The following is a 23695-nucleotide window of genomic DNA, read 5'->3' on the forward strand; positions in this document are numbered from 1 at the left end:
CCTAAATATATATTTTTAAAAGTAATTAACAGTTAATAATGATCATAAATAGGTTACAGATTTGACTATATATAATAATTATAGTATCATTTAATTTTGTTATAAATAATTTTGTTAGCTTTGTGAATTAGGCAATAGTCCCAATTTCTACTTACTTTGTGTCTAATGTCTTGTTCCTTTAGTACCTGCCTATGGAAAGAATTATATTCTTAAAAATAGAGGTGTTAAATGATGACACAGTAGTGTCATACAATTCTTATAAACAGTAGAGGATGATTAATATTGCAAGAAAAAATTTATTTAAACACTACTTAACCACAGGTAATCTAATTAAGTTTATGTTAATAACAATTGGTTAATAGCAAGATTATGAACGTAAATGGAATGTATGCTCAAGCAGATGGTACATCTGCATCATTTGTGAACACACACACACATTATGATGTTCTACATATGAAGTCTTTGGACTACCTGCCATCATGATCTGATTGCATTTATAGCTAGTTCAGCTAGTTTATAAATGCCTTATAAAATTTGTTTTTCACTAGTGTCATACACATATCCTTAATAATACAGTATAGCAATACCACACTATATAATTACAACCAATTTAGCATATGAACAACAGATGGAACTCTATATGTATGGCCTAATGGGAGAACATCAATGTCATTGTATAGAGCAGTTAGGCTTTAAAACATGCTTTTTGAGTTTAAATAATAATCTTATTTTGTGTGAAGGAGGCTCTCAACTACAAACCTTTTAAGCTTTTTTTTTACTTTTTGGCACGCGTTGCCTCAGACAAAGTTTCCATATCAGAAAGTATGTGTCATAGATCAATCTGAGGCTTCCAATGGATTAGTCACGCTCAGACCGTTTCTTTGTCATAGTAACTAGAACTACTCTGCAGCAGATACTAGAACAATTATGCAAATGTAATAAACTTTTGATGCTTTTTTTCTGTGTATTTTCTGATCTATAAGACACTTTGGATGAATGTATATGCTAAATGAATAAATGCATATGTGATGACTGGAAAAAAAGAAGAATGGCAATAAGACACATGTCTATAGCTTTGATTGGAATTAAAAAAAAAAGTGCTTTCTTGTTTTCACCTTTAGTTTTTTTTCCATCTGATCCTTTTTAAGGAAAAGTAAAAGTGACATAATGACCAATGTATGGTAACCCATACTTGAAATGTGACGTCTGTATTTAACCTATCAAGTGAGTGGTGAACAAGCACTGCACGTCGTGAACATACACACCCAGAGCAGTACTGCAGTGCCCGGGAAACACTGGGATACAGGTGGCTGGCTCAAGGCACCTCAGTCGCAACCTGTCAGCCGTGAGACTCGAACCAGCAAAACTCTCAGGTTATAAGGCCGACTCTAACTATTAGACCATGACTGCCTATTATCTTATGATGTAAATATTATGTTATATTTAAGAAGTTAAGCTTTTTTGGTAACTGTTAACAGCCTTTTATCAACAATTCATTGTTTCACATATTGATACAAAAAAGCTTAAGTGCAAGTTGTTTTTAAATTAAGCGAGCTCAAATATATATTTTAGTCTAATAATTTTAGGATAAGCCCCTAGGATAAGTTAAATAATGAAATGAATATTTATGATAAACACTTGCTGTTAACAAAAAAGATAAAAACAAGAAGTCATCCTAACAGTGATTTGTTTTATCTTTACTTAGCTGAGCACTTGACCCCAAAAATTTTATTGTTTGTGTTGAAGCATTGTGATAGTTCGTAGGAAGAATACAAAAAATTCTGTGGTAATTTTTAACAACTTGGGTGTGGATCTAAGCAGTGTTGATTTAACTCTGGAGCTTTTGCTGAAATTAGAAATAGTTTCAACTAACCTAAAGGACTGAGTGGCAAGGTAAGGAAAATAACAGGACAAAGAGTACACTTCTATTAGTAATCATAATAACTTTTTACATTGAACTGATTATACTTTGATTTCTGTAATTTTGTTATTATTTGTGTGTAACAGGGTTGGGAGAACTACTTCAACATAATTTCCAATACAGTTACAAATAACCTTAAAGAGATGCAGTAACTAATTCAAGTATCACAAAATGAAAGTAATCAAGACTTACCTTTAGACTACTTCAATGTCAAATATGTAAATAAACTTAATAGAAAAGCATCAGAAGAGTCTTTCAAACTCCAAGCAGATATGAGACAGATAGGCTACTCACTACAGGGAAAACAAAAATATTTATTTTTGATTATGCCCTCGATAATCATGATAATTAATGTTGATTAATAAACTACATTAAAATGCTTAATTGCATTTTAATTCATTTTATAGGCTAAAACGTTTGAATGGTTTTTGCTTGCTTACTAATTCAAGACATCACACTGACTTTCTGAGTGACATGGAAACAAAAGGTTTTTCAAACTTGGACTAAATTGTATAGAAATGGACTACACTGCACAATAAAACTCCCTTTATAATGGATGACGTGGGAATTACTTGGCCCGTCTGACTTTTGGATTATAATCAGTACAATCAATGTACAGTGGAGAACACAGCAAAATTGTATTGGGAGCAATTTAGGGGCGGTTTCCCGGACAGGGATTAGACTAGTCCTAGACTAAAATAAATGTAAGAGCTGTACAAACTGTTAGATCTGGACTCCACACCACAGACAAAATAAAAAAAGAACGATCCAGCCCCGGACACCAGATCACATCAGAAAATATAAGTTTACTTTGTTAAAGTATCCGTCAGATACAAGGCTGATCAATCGTTGCTGGAGAGCATAAATAGAGTCGTGAGACGGAGGTTTTAGATGATAAAAATAGAACAGAGTTTTATTGATGGACAGCAGTTTCAGTTGCATATGCCTCAATGTTCAAACCTCGTCCACCCCAGGAATACAGCATGCACGGTTATATCCAAAATTGCTCAGCTCAGTCAGCTGCATCATCCCTTAGACCTTGGGCTTCCATAAACATTCTCTTTATCTATCTTGTTTACACACAGACAGAACAGCTCTATGAAACTTAACCACCAAGAGACATATAAAATATAGAAATACAATGAATTAATGAATAATATAATAAAATGTAGAAATATAATAATAAATGAATAATGAATAAAAACAATAATGAATAAATGAATTAATAAACAATAATGTAATAATAAAAATGATAATAATGAAATTGATAATGATAAAATGATATTAAATAATCAAATACAATAATTAAATGGATAAAAACTAATGATTATAAAATGATTATGATGATTATGTAAATAAATGATAAATGATAAAAAAACACAATAATAAAAACATTCTGCACGTGAGGATCTAAGGTAGGATCCTTCAAAACTAAAAAAAATGCATTGACATATCTTAAAATACATCAGTGCTCTTTGTTTTGCCTTAAAATGCACACAGGTAATGTTTTTAGTAAGGTATGTTTGTTTATTTTTTCCTAATTAGGCTTAATCCTGGTTTAAGAAAACCCCTGTCCGGGAAAACACCACCTAATGTTTGTCATTTATTTTTTTGCGTTCATATTCTTAACTTTGGACATAGATTTATTAATATATCATTAAAATGATAAGATCATTAATGCATTGTCGGTAAACCATGCTTTCAATGAAACTGGCTTTAACAACAATAACTCGTTTTAGTCATTTGTGCATTGCATGTCGTTACCACTAATGAGCACAAGATGGCAGATTACTTCTTCGCCACTATCATTTTGAGTTGTATTTTAAAGGAAGATTTACAAGCAATAGCATGCAATGATTTTACTATAGCCAACTTATTAAATGAAGATCCAAAATCAGGAAGTCAAATGCAGTTTGAGATTTATTAAGAATAGTGTGTTATATAACAGGATATAGAAGAGGCAGATCATTATTTTCACACTCCACCACAGCAGGTGGCGGTATGCACCTTTAAAGTTGGTTCGTAACCCGCCATTAAACCAAAAGAAGAAGATGAAGATCGTAACGTCAGCTCATCGTAAGCAATAGGTAATTACTCGCTCACAAGCTTATGAATAATTATATTGCAGCGAATGCGTTACGACAGGCACTGTCATTGTGTGAATAATTAATGATATAGTGATCCAAGCATTACGTCGAGTTTGCCGTAAGCTTACCTCATAGCCATCATAAGCCAGGTACGCTGACGGAAGGGTAACGTAACCACACGGAAGAGCCAAAAAGTACTATGGAGGAATACAATCGCAAAAGCAGCAGCAGTAACAACAACAGAAAACAGTTTTGTTAGATAAATGGCCTTGGGCAAAAGTCTTTATAACTGCAATAACATAAGTTAGTGGAAACAGTGTCAGGCTTTCCCAGATGGAGACAATATAGTGAGGTAAAATGTTAGTGCTGTTTAAATGAATGCGTTGTGTTTGTTATTCATTTAAAAATATGAACATAAAGTTATGACTCATGACAAACTGGCAAGAGAGTAAATAACACAGATCTGTCCAAATATGAGGGAAACTATATTCCTTTGTAGGCCTACTGTGTAGCATTATTAGAGTAAGTTGGTCTATATAATTTCCTTGTTGATTTTACATTAATACTATGATTTTACATTTGAATAACCATTGTTTCAAAAATCATAAAAACAAATCTGATTCTAGTTATTACTAATACAAGCAACTTTTTATGGTTTTCTATATGCTTGTCTTTCACAGATTATTCACCCAGTGTTTATTCACAAGATTGACCGAAGCTTATTTATGACCAAATTATGAACAATGACCCACCCTGAGGCTGTAAGAGTGTGCCTGATGAGAGAATGCGTACTTGAAGCAGTTATAGGACTTAATATATTCAAGAAGACCAAGCGATCCTTATAGGACTACATGCAAAGCAATGTACTCCAGACCGCACAACTGGACATACAGGTACTTTTTAAAAAGCTCATTATTCTTCTTAACTTAAACATGCATGCTTATTCTTTCTGCTATTGTCTGTTTTATTATTAGTAAACAGTTTTGTTTTAAATTGTTAAAACATCTTTATCCTTTTTCAGATGATATTTTTGTTAAAGATTTTTATTATCTACATGTCATGTCTGTGTTTATTTCAAGTGCAAACAGTAGAACTGTCACAAATTAATATATTTATGACTTTGCACCTGCACTTAATTTAGACATTTTTAAGCATTTAAGGTCAAAATCAGAGTGTAACTTTTACTTTTCATACTAAATGAAATATTCAGTTTTCACTTGTTAACCTGACCGATACAGCAACCATCACACCAAACATTCCAAAACCTGTTTCTGTCTAATGAAACAATCAATGAATTTGGGCAACCAGTATCTGATTGAATACTATAGCTACAAGTGTGTCACAGCTTTGTTCTGATTGGTTGTTTCTGTTTATGTGTTTTGTACGCTGTGTGTTTTGTCATTGGTTTGTTTTGACAGGTGGCCATGCACGTACCAGTCATTGTCTTAAGCCCAGGATACACTGCAAGATTTTTGCTCTCCTATAATATCATTACCTTATCACACTGTGCGACATGGATCATTTAAACTTGGGTACGACAAGCATGTAGACTGTATAATGATGACACCTATTGACTCATAGGTTGTGATGACTGTGACTCCAGTTAAGTGCAATGTCACCAGCATGTGCTAGTGTTAAACAAATACTGGTAAGCTGGTCGACATAGGACCACCGAAGAGCCACGATCACAGAAATTGCCACAAATGTTTCACGATGGTAATCTTTCGTTTGGGACCGCCAAAAATCATGCAGTGTATCCCAGGCTATATCCTCCCCTCCGTCTAGTCATCATCTCATTAATTATGAGATGCGCTGTCAGTGCTTTTTCTTTCTGACTCTTCTCTGTTCTCTCCAGATTGTGCCCTGATGCCATCTGCCCCGTTCTCCCAGCCTCATCTTCCCTCTCTATGCCTAGCTTCACATCGGTTGGCTCTTCTTTGGCTCTCTTCATCCCGTCTGCCTGCCTCGTTGCTCTCCCTGATAACATTTCCTGACTGATGCCTTGCACTTTGACTCTTTCTGCAAGGTGCCATTCTCAGCAGTGACTCAATTTAGTGCCACCCTGCTGCTTGGTGAGTCTCTGCATTCTGGAATTGAGATTTTCATTGTGCATTCAATAAACTGTTTTGTGCCTACAGTTGAGTCTGTGACTTTTTTTGACCAAGTGATGTAAGTAAGGTCTCAACTTTATACCTTTTAATATTGATTTCTAGTTACACAGTTGTCTTTATGATGGGCCTAGCATTTTTTAGAGAGTCTGTATTTCTGTTTCCTATGTCAATACTACCTATTACAATGTTTTTGGTTGAAAACAATTATATCCCTTTGTTGCCAATGTTTGTGGTTTATGGGTTTTATTAATAATCAAATATTAAATAAGATTCATTTACAACTGAGCAAAAAAAAAATCCTTTTGGAGTTTATATTCCATATAATTTGCCTAATTCTTACTAGAGTACATGTAATAAAGTTCTGTTTTCTTTTTCATTTATATTTTTACTACAGTACATTCTGATTGTATGAAGTTATAAGACTTAACAGTTTACAGGCTGTGATGTGCATTAGGCCTACATATACTAAGATTCCTAGGTCACCCATTTCCCAGGGCAGCACAATAAACTTTACCATTTATGTGTTGCAGGCATTGCACTTCTGAGGTCATCACCATCTTTCTTCAGCCAACCAAAATGATTCTCACCAACCACCCCAGCTCTGCTAAGCTTGATGTTGGAGGTCTGCTGTTTTTGAAGCAGGGGACCACTGTCCATTTAAAGGCTTCATAAACCATTTAACAAAATCACATAAGATAGGGTAGTTCATACTCCATGCGATGTGCCATACAATGGAAGGGCCATGTTCCTTATCACATCTGGATACTGCAAAGCTCCTGTCTCCTCAACAATTTACGAACTAATCAATTATTAAATGAAGAAATGCTATGGAAAAGCAAAGATATTTCTTCCTGTGGAGTTTGAGTCTTAAATTTAGTAATTACTGTTTAATTGCATAAATAAAAGTTAAATATTATGTTATTTTAAAAGCATCATGTATCTTTCTTCATTCCTAATGTATTCTACTAGTAGTGTGTCAGGCACTTTAACCCTTATGAAAAAAGCCAAGGAAAATAGAGAGCATCATATCAAAACAACTGTTTATTTGCACATGCAACATTAAACTATGGTATACATCTCTGTTTTCATTACAATATTGAAAAGGATGAGTATTTGGAGTCTACAGTACTGCTTGCTCCATCTCCAGCAAAGATAAAAACATCCCAAGAAAAAGGAGTCATTCACATAGTATTCCTCTTTTTACAACCGCAACACATTTTACACAGACAACACAGCATCTGGAGGATGTATATGATCCTCACCAGTGTAATTTATAGTTTTTTTCCTGTGTGTGTCTAATGATAATAAAAAAATTATAATTGATCAATTATACTTTGAAGGATAAAGCAAAACTACTATATTTACTATAAAGCTATCTAAACCAATAGCAGCTTCATAAGACTTACGGTGGGTATCAAAGGGACTAACAAACAAATATAATGCATATGGGTTGACCTATTTAAACATAATGTCCTGTTTTCATTTGTCAGTTACCAGTTAGGCTTTAGAAGCATGATAAAGTTAAAGTGTATTTAAAAATATAGTTTGGAAAAATGTGTGAAAGTGGTCATGAATTTCAAGGGTTGAACGGTTATAGTTAACTGTTTAAAAATATGTAGTTGTAGCCTACTAATGCTTTTATAAAATGCTCAAAATATATTTTAGATAACATCCTGTGATATCCAAGCCTTGTTTGTTTCTGTGTTTTCAAAGCTCCACACCAGTAGGTGGTGGTAAAGAAAACAGTGTAGGTACGTGTTAACGCGTAAATCACGTGTTAACACGCATTTACGCGTTAACACGTAGTGCGTGTTAACACGTGATTTACGCGTTAACACGTAGTGCGTGTTAACACGTATTTTCAACATGTTTTTTCCCTGTTGGCCTTCCATATCGAACAAGCCTATCGTTACGCTTGAAGCTCTGGGCTGCGTTCAGCCCCGACAAAACGTTGCACAACGTTTATTAAACTGAAACGGTGATGCATTGAACACCCTGTTGTGATGACGCAAGAGTTGCAACTACCTGAGAGGCCATGCTTTGTGTTCTTTTTTAAATGTTTCTAAAGCCTGATGAAATCGTTATAAATGTGTGTTTAATACTGTAAAATACCCTCGATGTTACAGTCACTGACCTTGCCGTCCAGAATGAAAGACAACATTCCAACTTGAACCCATTGAGAGAGCCGTCTCTTTACTATCGCGTGGTTTTATACATCTTGCCGCTGATTGGGCTGACATTTCTGACACACCCACCAAACAAGAGAAAACGCTTCTAAAACCGAGTAGGGGGAGGCTGCAGACCTGGAGCCGGTAGATCTACGCCCCTGACAGTTTTACGCCCCTGACAGTTTTACGCCCCTGTTGTTCCTCGTGCGTCCAGTAGGGGGAGGCTGTATATTAGTATATGAGCCTAGTCATATATCAAAACAGCAGACCGTATGATAGCAGCAGACCTTCTTGAAGCGATACGAATTGAGGTATGTTAAATAATCTGCTAAAGTTATTGTTGTTGATTGTATTACCCAGCAAACAAAAAAAGGTCCCCAGGACGTCCCCTAAATGGCATCTGCGAACGTCCCCCGGACGTTATCGTGTAGGGTTCTTTTGACGTCCTGCGAACGTCCGCAAAAACGTCTTCCGGACGTTCAAAATGACGCTTTGGGGATTTTATTGACTTTTAGGGGACGTCATGGGGACCTTTTTTGTAAGCTAAATAACATGCTAAGCACTTTAGGCGAACGTCCCCCGAACGTCATCGTGTATGGTTCCCGTTACGTCGAGCGGACTTCCGCGAGGACGTCCTCCGGACTTTTGCGAGGACGTTCGCGGGACGGTCAGCGGACTTTCGGGACTTTTAGGGGACGTTCGCCTAAAGTCCTCAGCACGTCGTTTTATTTCCTTGCTAACCAATGAAATCAGACACGCTAAACATTGTATACCACAAAGTTCTTTTATTTTAATTAAACAGTTGTAATTATCCTGTGCTCCGTGTTTGTGTGAGCGTGCGCGAGCTCCCGTGCGCGTGCCGGATCTCCCGTACGCGTCAGTCAAACGCGCTTCAGCTGCGTGTGTGTGCGTGTCTCTGGCTGTCTGCTGGACTCCCATGTCAAATATTTCCGTGGTCTTCTAACCTAAAACAACGAAACGAACACATTCAAAAGTTAAGTATTTATTGGGGTGGTTTCCCAGACAAGGAGCTTAAACCAGGACTATGCCTCAGTTTAATTATGAAATATAACCAGTTTTAACAAACATGCCTTACTAAAACATTACTTGTGTGCAATCTGATGTAAAAAAAAACAAAGGGCACTGATGTATTTTAATATATGTCAGTACAAGTTGTTTTTAGGTTGGACAAAAATGTCTTGCAAAAAATCTGTAGCAAACATTTAAAAGGGAGACAGAATTCTGTGCTAAAACTAGAAAGCATGCACAACTCTCTTTTACCTTAGTATTGAATGTTTATGGCATTATATACTAGTCAACATTTGAAGTGGATCAAAACCTTTCATAAAAGTTGTCTTAAAACCAATTCCCAACACCCATTCTTGTCTTTGGAGAAACTTGATTAACTTTTTTGATCCACTTCAAACGTTGACTAGTGTAGTTGCTGTTACAGTTCACTCAAAGTAAAGGTGGCTAAATGTGGACATACAGTTCTGTGCAAAAGTCTGCATGCTACCATTAGATTTGTTGTTTTTGCAATTGTGTAGTGATCATATGTTTATTTCTCAGTCTCTTTATAAGAATACAACCAGAAAATACAGGAAATGTGTATGTAGTATTAAAAAACAGTATAAAAGTTTAAGCTGAAGTTTAAAGTATTTAGGGTAAACTCACCTTCAACTTGAGCAATAGCAGGCAACTGCAGGATCTCTTACACATAAATAAAATGTAATCCTTTCTAATTCTAATCGAATGACTTCAGTCTCATCAAAAAAGCTCAAGATGTGTTTCGTGCCAAGAGAAGTCACACTAAATACTGACTGATGTTTTTAATTTTGTGTACATATTTCCTGTATTTTCTGTTTGTATCTTAATAAAAAGAGTAAAAAATAAATATGGATGGACATTTAAATTTAGCTAAAACAACAAAGCTGGTGATGGTGGCCTAGACTTTGCACAGTACTGTATGTTACCTATTTTATGTGTAAATGCAAATCGATATGAATATGAATACTCCCAGTATGGTTTCAGCTGGTCAGGCTGGTGTAGCAGGATTGTTTTAAAGAGGTTTTGGCCACTTTGTAGCTGGTCTTAGCTGGCCAGGCGGGAAGACCAGCTGACCCACCAGCATATACCACCTTGGCTAAGTTGGTTGGCTGTCTTAGCTGGTTTAAGCTGGTCCTTTAACCTGGCAAAACTGGTACGTCAGCTGGTCTTCCACCCTGACCAGCTACAAAGTGAACATACACATCTCAGAGAGAGAGAGCATAGGTCACACACACACACACACAATATTTTACTATGACATAAAATAATATAAGTTGTCTTATTATATTGATCTTTGATATTATTGTAGTTTTTTGTGTTAAAGGCATATTGAAGTATAATATGTAGAGTATATTCACACAGACTCACTTTAACTCAATGTTAGTTGCAAGTTTGAAACTGAGCTGCTGAAATTTGCCCTGTGTAACTGTAGCATCCTCCTAATTCCCATCTCCCAAACTGCCTCCCCTCTGAAGAAACAGATAACGAATCTACAAACAAAAACAATCCGTAGTAAACATGGGTAAAAAGTCAGCAGTGACTAGTAATGTTGCGTGTGTTATGGCACATACCATCTTTTGAAAGTCAGCTTGGCTTGCTGCATTTTTCCGACCACTGTTGTGATGTTGTCCTGGATTTGGTCTACTTTCAGAATGATTCTCCACTCCAAGATTTCTTTCAAGAAGGTGTTTTGAAACATTAATAACATTACTAACTATACCAGTAAAATAAATGAACAACAAGTCTGTCTGGAAGAAAACCAATGTCAATAATTTAAGATAAAAAAATAACAAAATAGTGTACCTTGATTCGCTGGTTGGAAGAAATTGATTGATGTGCTGCATTTGTGATTGTGCATGAAATGGAACTGTAAACACATTCCAGATAAAAAAAAACAATAAAAACAATTAATCATTTGTAAGTCACTTAAGGCATATAACAATTAATAAATTTAAATCAAGTAATCATCATTATACTACAAATACTGTAGACTGAGATTAAATATATTGTTTCTTAATTCCACAGAAGTATAACAATTTAAATGACTAATAACATTACAATGTACTCACAATAAGGTGCCTCAGGCAACATCAAAACATCTTTTTGCTTTTTCTTACTGGTTGCTCCTCATCTAACAAAAAAACACAGGGAAAAAAATCTGAAAAGAATGATAATATGAAAGTGAATCATAGTGACCTTATAGTTTCACCTGGCTTTTCAGCTGAGAAATACTCCTATTTGCTGTTAATAATGATTCATTTTCTTCACTTTTAAACTGGAAATCTTATCTTCAGGTCTAGAAACAACAAGACAAAAAAGAAGTATTTGATATTATTAAGAAACTTACACAATGATTCCCACTGTTTTAAATCATGTAACAATGAATGCAGTGACAATTAAATCACCTTCAATAATGATTTTACCCTTAGATAATTTACTGTCCTACTGAACTGTGAATAAATGTGCATTTAAAGAAAATATGGATAGACAACATGTATTTTTCTTGATCATTCCAACTCTTGGTCAATATACATTACTGTACAAGTGTCTTAGGCCACCATCACCAGCTTTGTTGTTTTAGCAAAGTTTTAATGTCCATCCATATTTATTTTTCACTTTTTTTATTAAGATACAAACAGAAAATACAGGAAATATGTACTCAAAATTTAAAATAAATTTTTTTTTAGAACTAAATGTCTTCTTCAGACATCAGTCATATTTAATGTGACTTCTCTTGGCACAAAACACATCTTGAGCTTTTTTGAGGAGACTGAAGTCATTGATTAGAATTAGGATTTGATTTTATTTAGGTTTAAGAGATCCTGCAGTTGCCTGCTATTGCTCAAGTGAAAGGGGAGTTTACCCTAAAAACTTGACACTTCAGCTTAAACTTTTATACTGTTTTTAATACTACATACACATTTCCTGTATTTTCTGGTTGTATCCTAATAAAGAAACTGAGATATAATGATATATGATCACTACACAATTGCAAAAACCACAAATTTAATGGTAGCATGCTGGCCTAAGACTTTTGCACAGTACCTCATACAAACATTGTATATTTGGCTTGACAGTATTTGTTGAGGTTAAAAAGAAGTTTGGTATTACTTTGCATACTTTACCTGTGTGAGAAAATGGGCTACTCTGACTGCATATTGTCCACAGCTGTTTGTCCAGAATGGCACATTGTTTATTTTGGTCTCAATACCCTTCAGATAAAAACAAGCATGTTTGATTATTTTTATTTTTTATATGTAGCTGACCATGTTGTTCATGTTTATTTGTATTTTATAAAACATGGATAAAATCTTACCACATTCTTTCACTCTAACCACAAGGATGGTGCTACCTCAGCCTTATTTTGTTCAGTAAAATGGAGCAAAACAGCACAGGAAACCTGTAAGTAAAGTCCATATAAATCTGTAAGTTCAGCTTGCAGTCCTCAAAGGCAATATACAGTTAGCCTTAATAGAGGACCATTGGCTTTATTCTCAAACCTTAGGCTAAAATTGTTTTCCAATGTTTTTTCCTTTTTCCTGGAAACATGTAGGATGTTTAATCTTAGTTTTTCTCAAACCAGTATCAATATTACAGTATAAGATAAGCTGATCTGGTGCTGAACTTACCTTTTTGGAGGACATGTTTAGATGTTTAAAAGCTGAGAAAACAAAATAAAGAAAGTAAATATATATATATATATATATATATATATATATATATATATATATATACATATATATATATACATATATATATACACATCAAAATATATAAAAGAATTACAAAAATTAAGCTGCTTAAATGTTACCCTGATGTACCCCCAACCGTCCCAGAGATTTTATGTATTATTATAAGAGATTTGATTCAGTTTAAGATTTGTATTCAATTGCTACCATCATAAGGTTTAACCATACACCAGATAAAGGTTTAAAAATAAAGTCTAAACAATATGTTCATAGGCTACATGCATTCAGGCTGATTCATTATGCTGCACATTAAAAATAATTGAACCACATCTACAAACTTATTTTGGTGATTTAGCCCACAAGTTACTTGAACTGGCATGTCCATTGTTTTTACAATGAATTAAATGGCTATTTTTTTTTTTACTGCGTTTGGCACAGTATTCAATCCTACACGTTATTGTACTACAGTACAGTAGGTGGCGGTATACTGTAGTATGCTGTTCATGTCCGCATCGTCATACGCGCCAGCACCCCTGAAAGACTGCAGGAACAGAAACCCCTGGAAAGGTAAGTTAGGCGTTTTAATTTAAACTTTAAAATGCGTTTAATCACCACGACAGTAAATTTTTGCTTTGCCATTACTAAAGAATCAATTCAGACAGAATCTCGCGCACGCTCACACTTGTAGGCCGTTTCTGAAACGGAAGGCTGCATCCTGCGGAGGTCGCATATGCAGGCTGCATACGTCATCAAGCCTGGTTTATTTAAGTTAAATGAGCATTACATTCGCAAGTCATACGCATATTACAACAATTTACAATTAACTAAGAATAATAGTCAGCTTTATAATTGTTAATATTCTTAAATCTGACAGTCTTGATGACGTATACAGCCTACAAATGCCACCTCCAGTAGCCTTCGGATTGAGAAACGGCCGTAATGAGCTCGCGCAGTAACTTATATTAATTATTACTTAATAACATTATACATTTACTCAAACACTGAAACAAAGTAAGCGAGTTACTTAAATATGGCTACAAACCTCGAATAAGTTATTTACCATTTACAAACCTCGACTGAGTTATCAAACTGCCCTCTTGAACCAATATTTACTGTATATGGTAACGAAATCTTACCCTGTAACGAAAAATTTACGAAATTACTAACTTATCTAACAATTAACTACAAAATAAACGGGATGTGTATAAAAAAAATGACGAAATTTAAAGGAGCTTTTGCTTATTCCTACCATCGAGACCGTTGTGTCAGTTGAAGTATGACGTGTGAGGCCTCGTGCCAGATAATTGAGACACCCCTCGCTGCAGCCTGCAGCGCGATGACGTGGTGGATTAATCCAATACGTAGTGGATGTTCAAACACGCATGCGCCGTGAATATATTGTTACGCGCATGCGCGGTGGTGTGTTGTTATTGGTGAACAATCGCACGTGCTTTGGTATTTCAAGAAGAATCTGCCGAAAAACGATGGATTATTTAACAACAGTGATTGTATAAAGGTAGGTAATTAATCTTTTTTTACTGATTTGTTGTTTCAACATGTATAGTCTTGTGTAACGTTAGTGTTAGGTGTCCGAAGCGGTATAAAGGTGGCTTAATATGTTCACATCGATTCTCATTTAAATCTTATAACATTACTTCAGAACATATATATATGCATATATGCCAACCGTGGACAGACTGCAGGTCTAATGTAAAACTAACCTGATTTTGCTAGGCTAACTAATGTTTTTTTTTTTTTTGCTATTGCATTGTTCTAGATGAATGTCTTTTAAAAGGACATTTGCCCAGCAATTTCAAGGTGCACATACTGTAACCATCACTTAATCTTAAATTAATACATCTGGATTGTATTTTTTATAAAAGAGGCTTAGTACTTGTATGTTAACAATCCTTTGCATTTTTATTTGAAAAGGTCAACTTAATGAGATTTTTTTTTGTAGATTTGACTGGATTTGGCAAGATGCCCTTGCTCATTAAAGAAGATGGAGATGTGGCTTTCCTCAGACTGTCTCTGACATGCCAGCTTTTTCACCATGTTGTTAGTGAAGCATCTTTCAGAGAAAAGGCTCATGTTGTCTGGCTTGACAGTGAGTTATTAATTTAAACATTTTCCCATAGCTCAATTGGTAGAGCATTACATTACTAGCAAATATCATCAGGGAACACACATACTAAATAAAGCATGTTACTGTAAGTCACTTTGGATAAAAGCATCTGCCAAACGTGTAAATGTAAATGGATATGTATGCTTATACTGTAGTAACAGTGTTTTTTTTATTCATATAAAGTATCCCTAGATTTAGACTATACATTTAAGTTAATTTTTAATATTTATTTTTCTTTCTTAAAATAGGTGTTGTCAACTGGAACACATTCTCCATGGTGTAGAGATTTATTTACAGACTGTCCACCTGGTCGAGTTGGAGGAAGGGTGTCCCAGGGAGGAATTGTTCATCTATTCTGCATTAGTAAAGCAATGGTGGCGTGGCACTGACCTTAAACTATTTAAGATCAAACTGTGACAAAAGCTTTACCTGACCAGTGACCGCAGTCAGTTATATGTGACCTTGCCTGTGAAAAAACAGGATAAGTCTTGAAATGTAATTATGATATATTGAGCATCTAAGTGTTATTTTCATTAATCTCACATTGATTTTGATATTTGACATGATTTTACTCAGTCAACCCCACACACCCAGACAACACTTTCTTTGAACTTTTGCCCTTTGGCGCTACAGAGCACTGAATACTAGACACAACAACCGTTTGTTCCTCAGGCTAAAACCTAAACAATAAAAGCACCCATAACTTCCACACCTGTAACTGTATATTGTTTATAATCACCACATACTGTACATCTGTAAATACTATTCTAAACTGTAAATATCACCTATTATCTATCTGTACAATAACAGCATCTGAACATCCATACATGCATCACTACACACAATTGTAAAAAAGGAGAAAATTTATACATATACTTACTGTACCATACTGCTTATTTAAATTATTTTTGTTTTTATGTGACTAGTGTGTTATTGTCTTTAATTTTACTTAGTTATTCTATGTATGTCCGTAACATGTCACCAAGAGAAATTCCTTGTATGTGACAAAAACATACTTGGCAATAAAGCAGATTCTGATTCAATATTAAAGATATCAAGGTTATATTTTTACAGAATGTTGTTTACATTATGTAGGATGAGTTAATGTAGAAACTAGTAAATCACAGAAAGATGACTATAGCTGGGTTTTCACTAAGTTCATGTTTAGGCCTAATGTTTATTGTTAAAATTTTTTGATATTTGCAGTCACTGATCATCAGTGAATTGAATAAGCTGTGGGGTAAAAGTTAAATAAATAAACAACTTAAATTAATGACAAGTTATTTTTGTTTCGATTTAACAGTAAATAACTTGAATATGAATATATATTTATATATATAAATTTTAATAACTCCAATACAACACTCAAATAAATTATTAATTAAAACGTTGCATATCATTGCTAATATACCTTATCTTGTTTAAAGATGATTGTTTAATACCGGCTGTGTACGCCACATGTTAAGATAATACATTACACAATGCTAAAAATGTAATATGAGTTTACAGTAGCCTACTCATCCAATACGATCAGCTTTTAGGGATGAATTATGTGATAATAACTGCACTGGACACGCGAAAACATGGTATTATTTTGCACGTGGGTATCCACGTAAACTTATGACTTCTTAACTAAGCTAGGATCACAGCAAATACGTTTATCGGCATTATCACGGCGAATGTGTTAATGTTTGTGTTCAAATACACACAACCGAGCATGTGTATTACAGCATCCACTACGTAGTACGTACTGGATTTGGATTTATATTTACTGCGCATGCGTGTTTGAACATCCACTACGTACTGGATTAATCCACTACGTCATCGCGCTGCAAGCTGCAGCGAGGACTTCTTGGGATAATTCAAATGTTCTCACGTGCAGTCAGGGCCTATTCACCTTATTTTTCACGACAACAAGGGCGGCGCCATTTCGCTCATTTTGTCAACGTTCTTCCGGCCGCATAGAGGCATAGCAGCTGAGGCAGTGACTGAAGGCGACGTGTTAAGCTTAAAAAGCTCACTCGAGCGCCTTTATGTTTCTTTCTTACCAATTTTAAGCCAACTGAGGAACACCCTTATCCCAATTAATGGTTCGACTACGATGTTCCGGTAACTTTAAACCACGCCGGGTGTTGAAAAGGTGGCCAGTTTCAGGTAAGCTATCTTAGCTAACTTTGTGCTCGTTCGCCTAAAGTTAGATTTGTGAAGTCCGTTCTACAAATACACTTAAGATCAGTAACGTTAGTTTATAAAATGCAACTATTTGAATGGTTTTAATTGTCCACCTATATTTTTATATTTACGATATACAACGAGATATTATAGTACATTGCATTCTTACAGTAGCCCACGTGATTCCTACAAGTTACTGAGATTTCAGATGCTAGAATGTCAGTTCATTTCTCATTCAGATATTGATGATAATGACCTATTAAACAACGTATTATTTAACACTGAAGTTAAAGGTTGTGTGTATAATGTTTTTGTCTCTTTTTAATGCATCTCTCTTACACACTGTTCTGTTTAAGTATGGGTGCCATTTATATATTAAGTCTCATGATGCAAGTTTATTTTAAATACTAACATAAAACTGTTTATGGTTATATTGTTTTCACAGATGCATTGATGTTTAGTGATGCAGTGGACAACTGTGAGGATGATACAATCAACATGTTCCTAAACTGTGATGCAGAAACACAATGGGAGCATCTATCCGTCTCTGACCACAACTACACTTTAAAATCACAACTCAACCTGAAGCAACATACATCTGATATGGGAAAACACTGGTGCGGTTTCCCGGACAGGGCTTATCCTGGTCCCAGGCTAAAATGCATATTTGAGCTACAATAATTTAAAAACACCTTTTACTGACATACCTCAACATATATGAGTGCCATTGTTTTGTCACAAGATGCGCACCAGTCTTGTTTTTTTGTAGGGTTTGTTTGTAAAAACTAAAATGTCCTAATATAATTAAGGCCTAGTCCTGTAAACCCTGTCCGAGAAACTGCTTCAATGTGTTGAGCTGGCACAAATGTACAATGTACATATCTCTACTGAGAAACAACCATCTTTGTCAGCTTTAAACAGGGTTGATATTGCATCCATTACACAGTCGCCAAGCACTTTACCAGTACATACACCAACAGCTTCCAGATATACGCTTGGGATCAGCTCCTGATGACTCCGATAAAGCTGTGTCTTAATTTATTGCAGGGTGGTCTTGCTTTACCTGTTGTAAAGTTACATTAAACCTTCATATGTGATCAGATGTCATGCAGTGATATTAAACATTTACAGTGTGATCAGATGTTGTGCATTTTAATTAAACCTTTACAATGTGATCAGATGTTGTGCATTTATATTAAACCTTTACAATGTGATCAGATGTTGTGCAATTATATCAAACCTTTACAATGTGATCAGATGTTGTGCATTTATATTAAATCTTTACAATGTGATCAGCTGTTACCTGTCATGCAGTTATAAACATTTACTATGTGATCAGATGTAACCTGCCATGCAGTTATATAAACCTTTACAGTGTGATCAGTTATTATCTGTAAGGAATTTCTTAAACCATATGTGAGCTTTGTAGATTCCACTTAAAAGGATTTAAGTCTCCTGATTTGAAGGAATAAGTGTTGGCAAGTTTGCAAATGAATTCTATCATGGTACCACATAAAAACGAAATAGTTATTGGACTGGCTAAGGTGCACATTTGCTATAAAAAAGACCAAATCACTGTGTAAATAGTTGTAGACATACTTTTAATAATTTTCAATGCTGCTCCATCAACTCCTGACAGGACGAGGTAATTAATTATGCCAGGTTACTTGCCGCGGCCGCTTCATATCGTCTAACCACGAGACGATTGATGGGACAATATAAGACTATCCGAGCGTCATATGAAGTTTTAACCGTGCTCCTAATTTAAAACATTTACAGCAGTAGCGATATTTGTCATTTCACTAAAGTTATAGTGAACTACAAACAATCTTCTAACCACCAAACTAACCACTGAATGCACTGTGCCATATTAGCAGCGGAAGTCGGTTGACAAAATGCGGAAGAGCGAAGAATTAAAAAGGGGCGTGGCGGAATAAGGTGAATACTGGCACGTGATAAAGAGATATGCTGTCATCCTTTCTTTTACAACACAAGTTGTTTCTATATATATAAGACACAACAATAAAATTAATAAAATCTGTGATTGTTTGTCTAAATCCTTATTGCTGTGTGTTGTACAACTTGATAATTCATAAAAGTATAACAAGTGTTTGTTTTTGTAGATGAGTTCCCTATTAAAGAGAGGCTTGATGCTGTTTACTCCACACTCTTAGGCTGATTTTGGATTATTTGTCTGTGAAGACACAGTAGTTCAGTTTCTGAATCCCATCAAGAATGAAGACCTGCAGGCAACCATATTGAGCTGTGAGTCAAAATTTATACTTTTATAACCATACCAGTATATGACATTTCAGTGTAGTGCCATTTAAGTTTCCCTGGCTAAAATAGTTTAATTTGGTAATATTTGTTAATAAGATTATTAATAAGTTATATTTGTATATTTGACTTGTATAGCAGGTTATATAGTTATATTTGTTTGAACAAATAAGTATATTGTTAATAACAAGCTGAGATGGTGGGTTTTCTGGCTATGGTTTTACAGGATGTATAAGAAGGGGAAAGACAGAATAGGTAGCTTGGTTAATTTCGTTTACATGCATAGTTCATGGGGAATTTGTTCAGAGAAAGCATTCAAACACAACCAAACATCTTTACTGTCTCATGCTTTTCTGTGTTCCAGGCAGGGTCTGATGTCATAATATGGCGCTTTTCCAATGTAGGGTACAACTTGGCTCGGCACAATGCAGCTCATACCGCTTTCATTGCTTTTCCAGTACAGTTTAGTATCGCTTCAGAGTGGGTGAGATTATAGGCAGGGGTGCACATAAGGGTGTGTATGCGCGATTAGAAACAATTCCAGCGTACCAACGTTGCTGAAATTGTGTTACATAGTTAGCTAATTTACTGCAACATAAGGGATTTCATAACATCTCGATCACTCCCCAGTGACTGGTCCCAGTATAGGTCATAAACCCCGCCTCCCCCATGTTATTTAATGGGACTTGAGACCAAGCTGTTTTTTGTCATTAACTGTAGGTTTTATCATGCTGATGTAAATTCAAGTGTTTGTTTTTAAAATAAGTTTGTTTTTAGTTAGTTAGTTAATGCTATAAAACGGTGTTGTCACGTCATGATTGACAGCTGTGTATGCACATTCTGGGAGAGTGAGGGCGGGGCCTTGATTTCGTGGCTTTACATCCTGCTCACTACTGTGCAGGACTGGTCCCGAAATTGCTACTGCGCAGACTCAAGACCCAAGATGTCAGCGGCGACACTGGCGGCTTCATTTTTTACCAATGGAAGAGAGCAAGCTCTCCAGGTGCTCCTTTTAGAACCAGGACAAAAAAAGTTATGTGCACCTCTGATTATAGGCTTATTGTTACAGTTGCGTCCCCTCTACTGCCGTAACATCATCGTAAATGTGATACAAACACACACACAACATGGAGCAACATAGCATATTAATGGAATGTAGCCACAAAATCAAAATTGACAGCCACAACTACATTTTCCACTACCTCTCTCACATGACAGGTTCTGTACAAACACCCGTGTCATCAGTATCAGCTCTCCGCGGACAGAACATTTAAGCCATGACGCCTATATTTTTGGTGCGTTTTGGATGCGGAGCCATGCGCAAAGTTACAAAAATGCCATGCAGACATAGGCATGGTGGTGTGCTCTGCATTTTTGTAACTTTGCACATGACTTCACATCCGAAACCCCATCCCATTACTCCTCCCCCAAAAGTGAGCTGTGCTGAACTGGGTTATACTATGCAGTGGAAAAGCGCCAAAAGTGTCCTACTTCGTGGCTTGAAGGATTTAGGTAAGCAAATTTATCTGACACATCACAACCTAAAACCTTATAAAAAAGTAAAAAAAAATTCTTGATCTTAACATTTATTCACATTTAATGAGATATGGAGATTTTTATCTTTCACAGATGAATACATTTGAGTAAGCCGTTTTTATGTCTAAACACCGCGGTCCACCATACATGAAAGTCATCATGTTTCTACAGTAGCCCAAAACGGACAAACTGTTCTACAGAGCGTGTTTCGTCCATACGTTGTCTCAAGGGCTCATTATAGCATGCAGACCGCTGGTAGGCAGTTTCCAGGCGTGTAACCACAGAAGCAGCTTGGCCAGTTTAACTCACAAATGAAGAAACAGCAGATTGTTGTGTATGTTTTGAGAAGACCAACAGCAGTGGCGGCCGGTGACTTCTTTTTTTGAGGGCACTCGATTCGAAGTTCGTCACAACATGTATGTAGCCCGTCATGTGTGTGGTTTCTTTTTTCAAAATATGTGTTCTGCGCTTTGAGAGATCCTATGTGCATCACGTGTCATGTCAAAATAAGTGCCTGCTGCAGATGCGTCTAAAGGGTTTATGATAAAAGAGACACTCACGATTGCCAGATACTCACATAATCTCATGTGTAATCAGAGTTTACTGTTTTGGGAGTGTCTTGCATGTATTTTGTGAACGTGAGCGTCTCTTTTTTATCATAAACGGTTTTGACGCGTGTGCAGCAGGCACTTATTATGACAAAACATGTGATGCACACAGGATCTCTCAACACGCAGGACACATATTTTGAAAAAGGCACATGATACTCTGTACACTTATTTTGAATTAGCGGCCCTCGGATGAGGAGTAACGAACGCCACTGATGGAAGTAAATAAACAGCGAATCGTTGCAGTTTGAGTAAAATCACTCCTCAACTTTGCCTATCTTTGTTCTCACCGTCGCAATTGGAAATGGCTATGATGCAGTTTTTTACCTGATGAGAGGGGTTCTAATGGACCAGTAACAGCGCTTGAAGTCCGCGTAGAACTGAAGCGCTGTTAAAAATCAGGCTACGCAGAGCTACGCTCAGGCTAGGGATAACCTACAGTGTAGACCTTACGCACGCACTATAACATGGGCTTCAGACGATGACATTTTTGTCCTGTGGCAGCTACCATAGAATCTCATTGCGTTTCGAAATTGAGGTTGATTGCAATTTCACCGCTAGATGCCACAACAAAATATAATACACATTTAACATATATAACTTTTGATTTTAAATATGGATTAGCAAATGCTGAAATTAACATGAACTAAGATTAATAAATATTGTAGAAGTATTGTTTATTGTTAGTTCATGGTAGCAAATGCTAACAAATACAAGCTTATTGTAAAGTGTTACCATTGCAATTTGATACTAAACCTAAAAATGTGTAAATGTCTTACCTGTATCTTTTTCACTGTTCTTTTCCAGCAGTTTCAGCGTTGGACTTGTAATTCTGCGTGTTTGGCTTCTTTAGCACTTGCTGTTTGAAAGTCATTGCTTGCAACAGATTGAGCGACTGTCATTCTACATTTCTGTTTGCATTGCTTTGCTTGCATTTTGAATCCTTCGCAATAATAACTATGCAAAAAGTTTTACATTTGAACTGTAGTTGTAGATTTAAATTTGTTTTTCCTTGATATAATGTATTTATATAGATTTTTACAATTATTTATCATGCAGTGCTTCATATATGAGAAAGACAACGCTTGAAGAACCACACAACACTCATATTAATGTATGTGTCATATTAATAAAAATAAACAAGTCTTTGCACTTCATTTATATTTAATTGAGTGATATGTAACTTCACAATGGTGGATTCTTTAACTATTACATGAATATGTGCATTGTGATTTCGATTTATTGACCATAGTTATGTGTTAGGAATAGTGGAGAAAATCATTTACTAAAAAAGACAAAGGTGCCAGATCTTTCATTTACTTTAAATGCAATAAAATTATAGAACAATTGTAAGCAGCTTTAATGGAATCTATGTAATATAGTCAGTAAAGCATACTAAGTAGTTTATAAATTAAGAAATTCTTAATATTAGATACTATAAATTACGATTTTCATTAGTAAAGCCATAGCAAAAACAGCATTTTTACTTTGATGTTGCATAAAAGGGTAACTCTTATGGTTAAATGTGTATGGGTTTATATTAAAGCTTCGAGTGGTTTCACGTCCCCGGAAGGTCCGCCAGCGAACGTTGTCTAGCGGACCATATGCGGACGTCACCAGAAGGTCCGCCAGAAAACGGTTTTTAGCGGACTTTGTGCGGACGTCCCCGGAATGTCCGCCAGCGAACGTTATTTAGCGGACCATATGCGGACGTTCCCGGAAGGTCCGCCAGCGAACGTTATTTAGCGGACCTTATGCGGACGTCCCCGGAAGGTCCGCCAGCGAACGTTATTTAGCGGACCATATGCGGACGTCCCCGGAAGGTCCGCCAGCGAACGTTACAATGCGGACCAATTGAGGACCTTAAGGCCCGGGTATACTTTTTTTCCGCGTCCGCGTCCGGCTCGCGCGCGCACGCGTCCGCGCAGCTTTCCGAGTATAGTCCACGCGGCTA

At 35.9% G+C, this 23695-nt stretch overlaps 5 long non-coding RNA genes across 31 annotated transcripts; 4 read left to right on the top strand and 1 right to left on the bottom strand.

Moving 5' to 3' along the window:
- The first annotated feature begins 3949 nt into the window (after positions 1–3949).
- Positions 3950–7373, top strand: LOC135748827 (uncharacterized). 4 transcript variants are annotated; one of them, XR_010532213.2, is made up of 4 exons: positions 3950–4008; positions 4689–4901; positions 5864–6080; positions 6650–7373. It is a non-coding gene; the product is annotated as an uncharacterized lncRNA (long non-coding RNA). The 4 variants fall into 4 exon arrangements; XR_010532214.2 differs by having other exon boundaries at positions 3956–3997; XR_010532215.2 differs by lacking the exon at positions 3950–4008 and adding an exon at positions 4015–4360.
- Positions 7374–8797: 1424 nt separating this feature from the next.
- On the bottom strand, positions 8798–23596 carry LOC135748546 (uncharacterized). Of its 24 annotated transcripts, none has more exons than XR_010532124.2 (11): positions 14273–14319; positions 14084–14160; positions 13475–13582; positions 12964–12995; positions 12651–12734; positions 12460–12546; positions 11404–11630; positions 11138–11201; positions 10906–11008; positions 10703–10824; positions 8801–9252 (listed from the first exon to the last, which is right to left on the bottom strand). It is a non-coding gene; the product is annotated as an uncharacterized lncRNA (long non-coding RNA). The 24 variants fall into 24 exon arrangements; XR_010532131.2 differs by having other exon boundaries at positions 14095–14160; positions 14273–14309; XR_010532127.2 differs by having other exon boundaries at positions 14066–14160; positions 14273–14287.
- Positions 13476–23420, top strand: LOC135748547 (uncharacterized). Its single transcript, XR_012336702.1, has 2 exons — positions 13476–13590; positions 19444–23420. It is a non-coding gene; the product is annotated as an uncharacterized lncRNA (long non-coding RNA).
- On the top strand, positions 14401–16191 carry LOC135731420 (uncharacterized). The gene is made up of 3 exons (XR_010526300.2): positions 14401–14539; positions 14984–15130; positions 15397–16191. It is a non-coding gene; the product is annotated as an uncharacterized lncRNA (long non-coding RNA).
- LOC135748783 (uncharacterized) lies at positions 17042–18500 on the top strand. Its single transcript, XR_010532202.2, has 2 exons — positions 17042–17302; positions 17766–18500. It is a non-coding gene; the product is annotated as an uncharacterized lncRNA (long non-coding RNA).
- Positions 23597–23695: the final 99 nt, after the last annotated feature.

The sequence above is a fragment of the Paramisgurnus dabryanus genome, chromosome 5 (genome assembly GCF_030506205.2).
Source record: "Paramisgurnus dabryanus chromosome 5, PD_genome_1.1, whole genome shotgun sequence".
NCBI lineage: Eukaryota > Metazoa > Chordata > Actinopteri > Cypriniformes > Cobitidae > Paramisgurnus > Paramisgurnus dabryanus.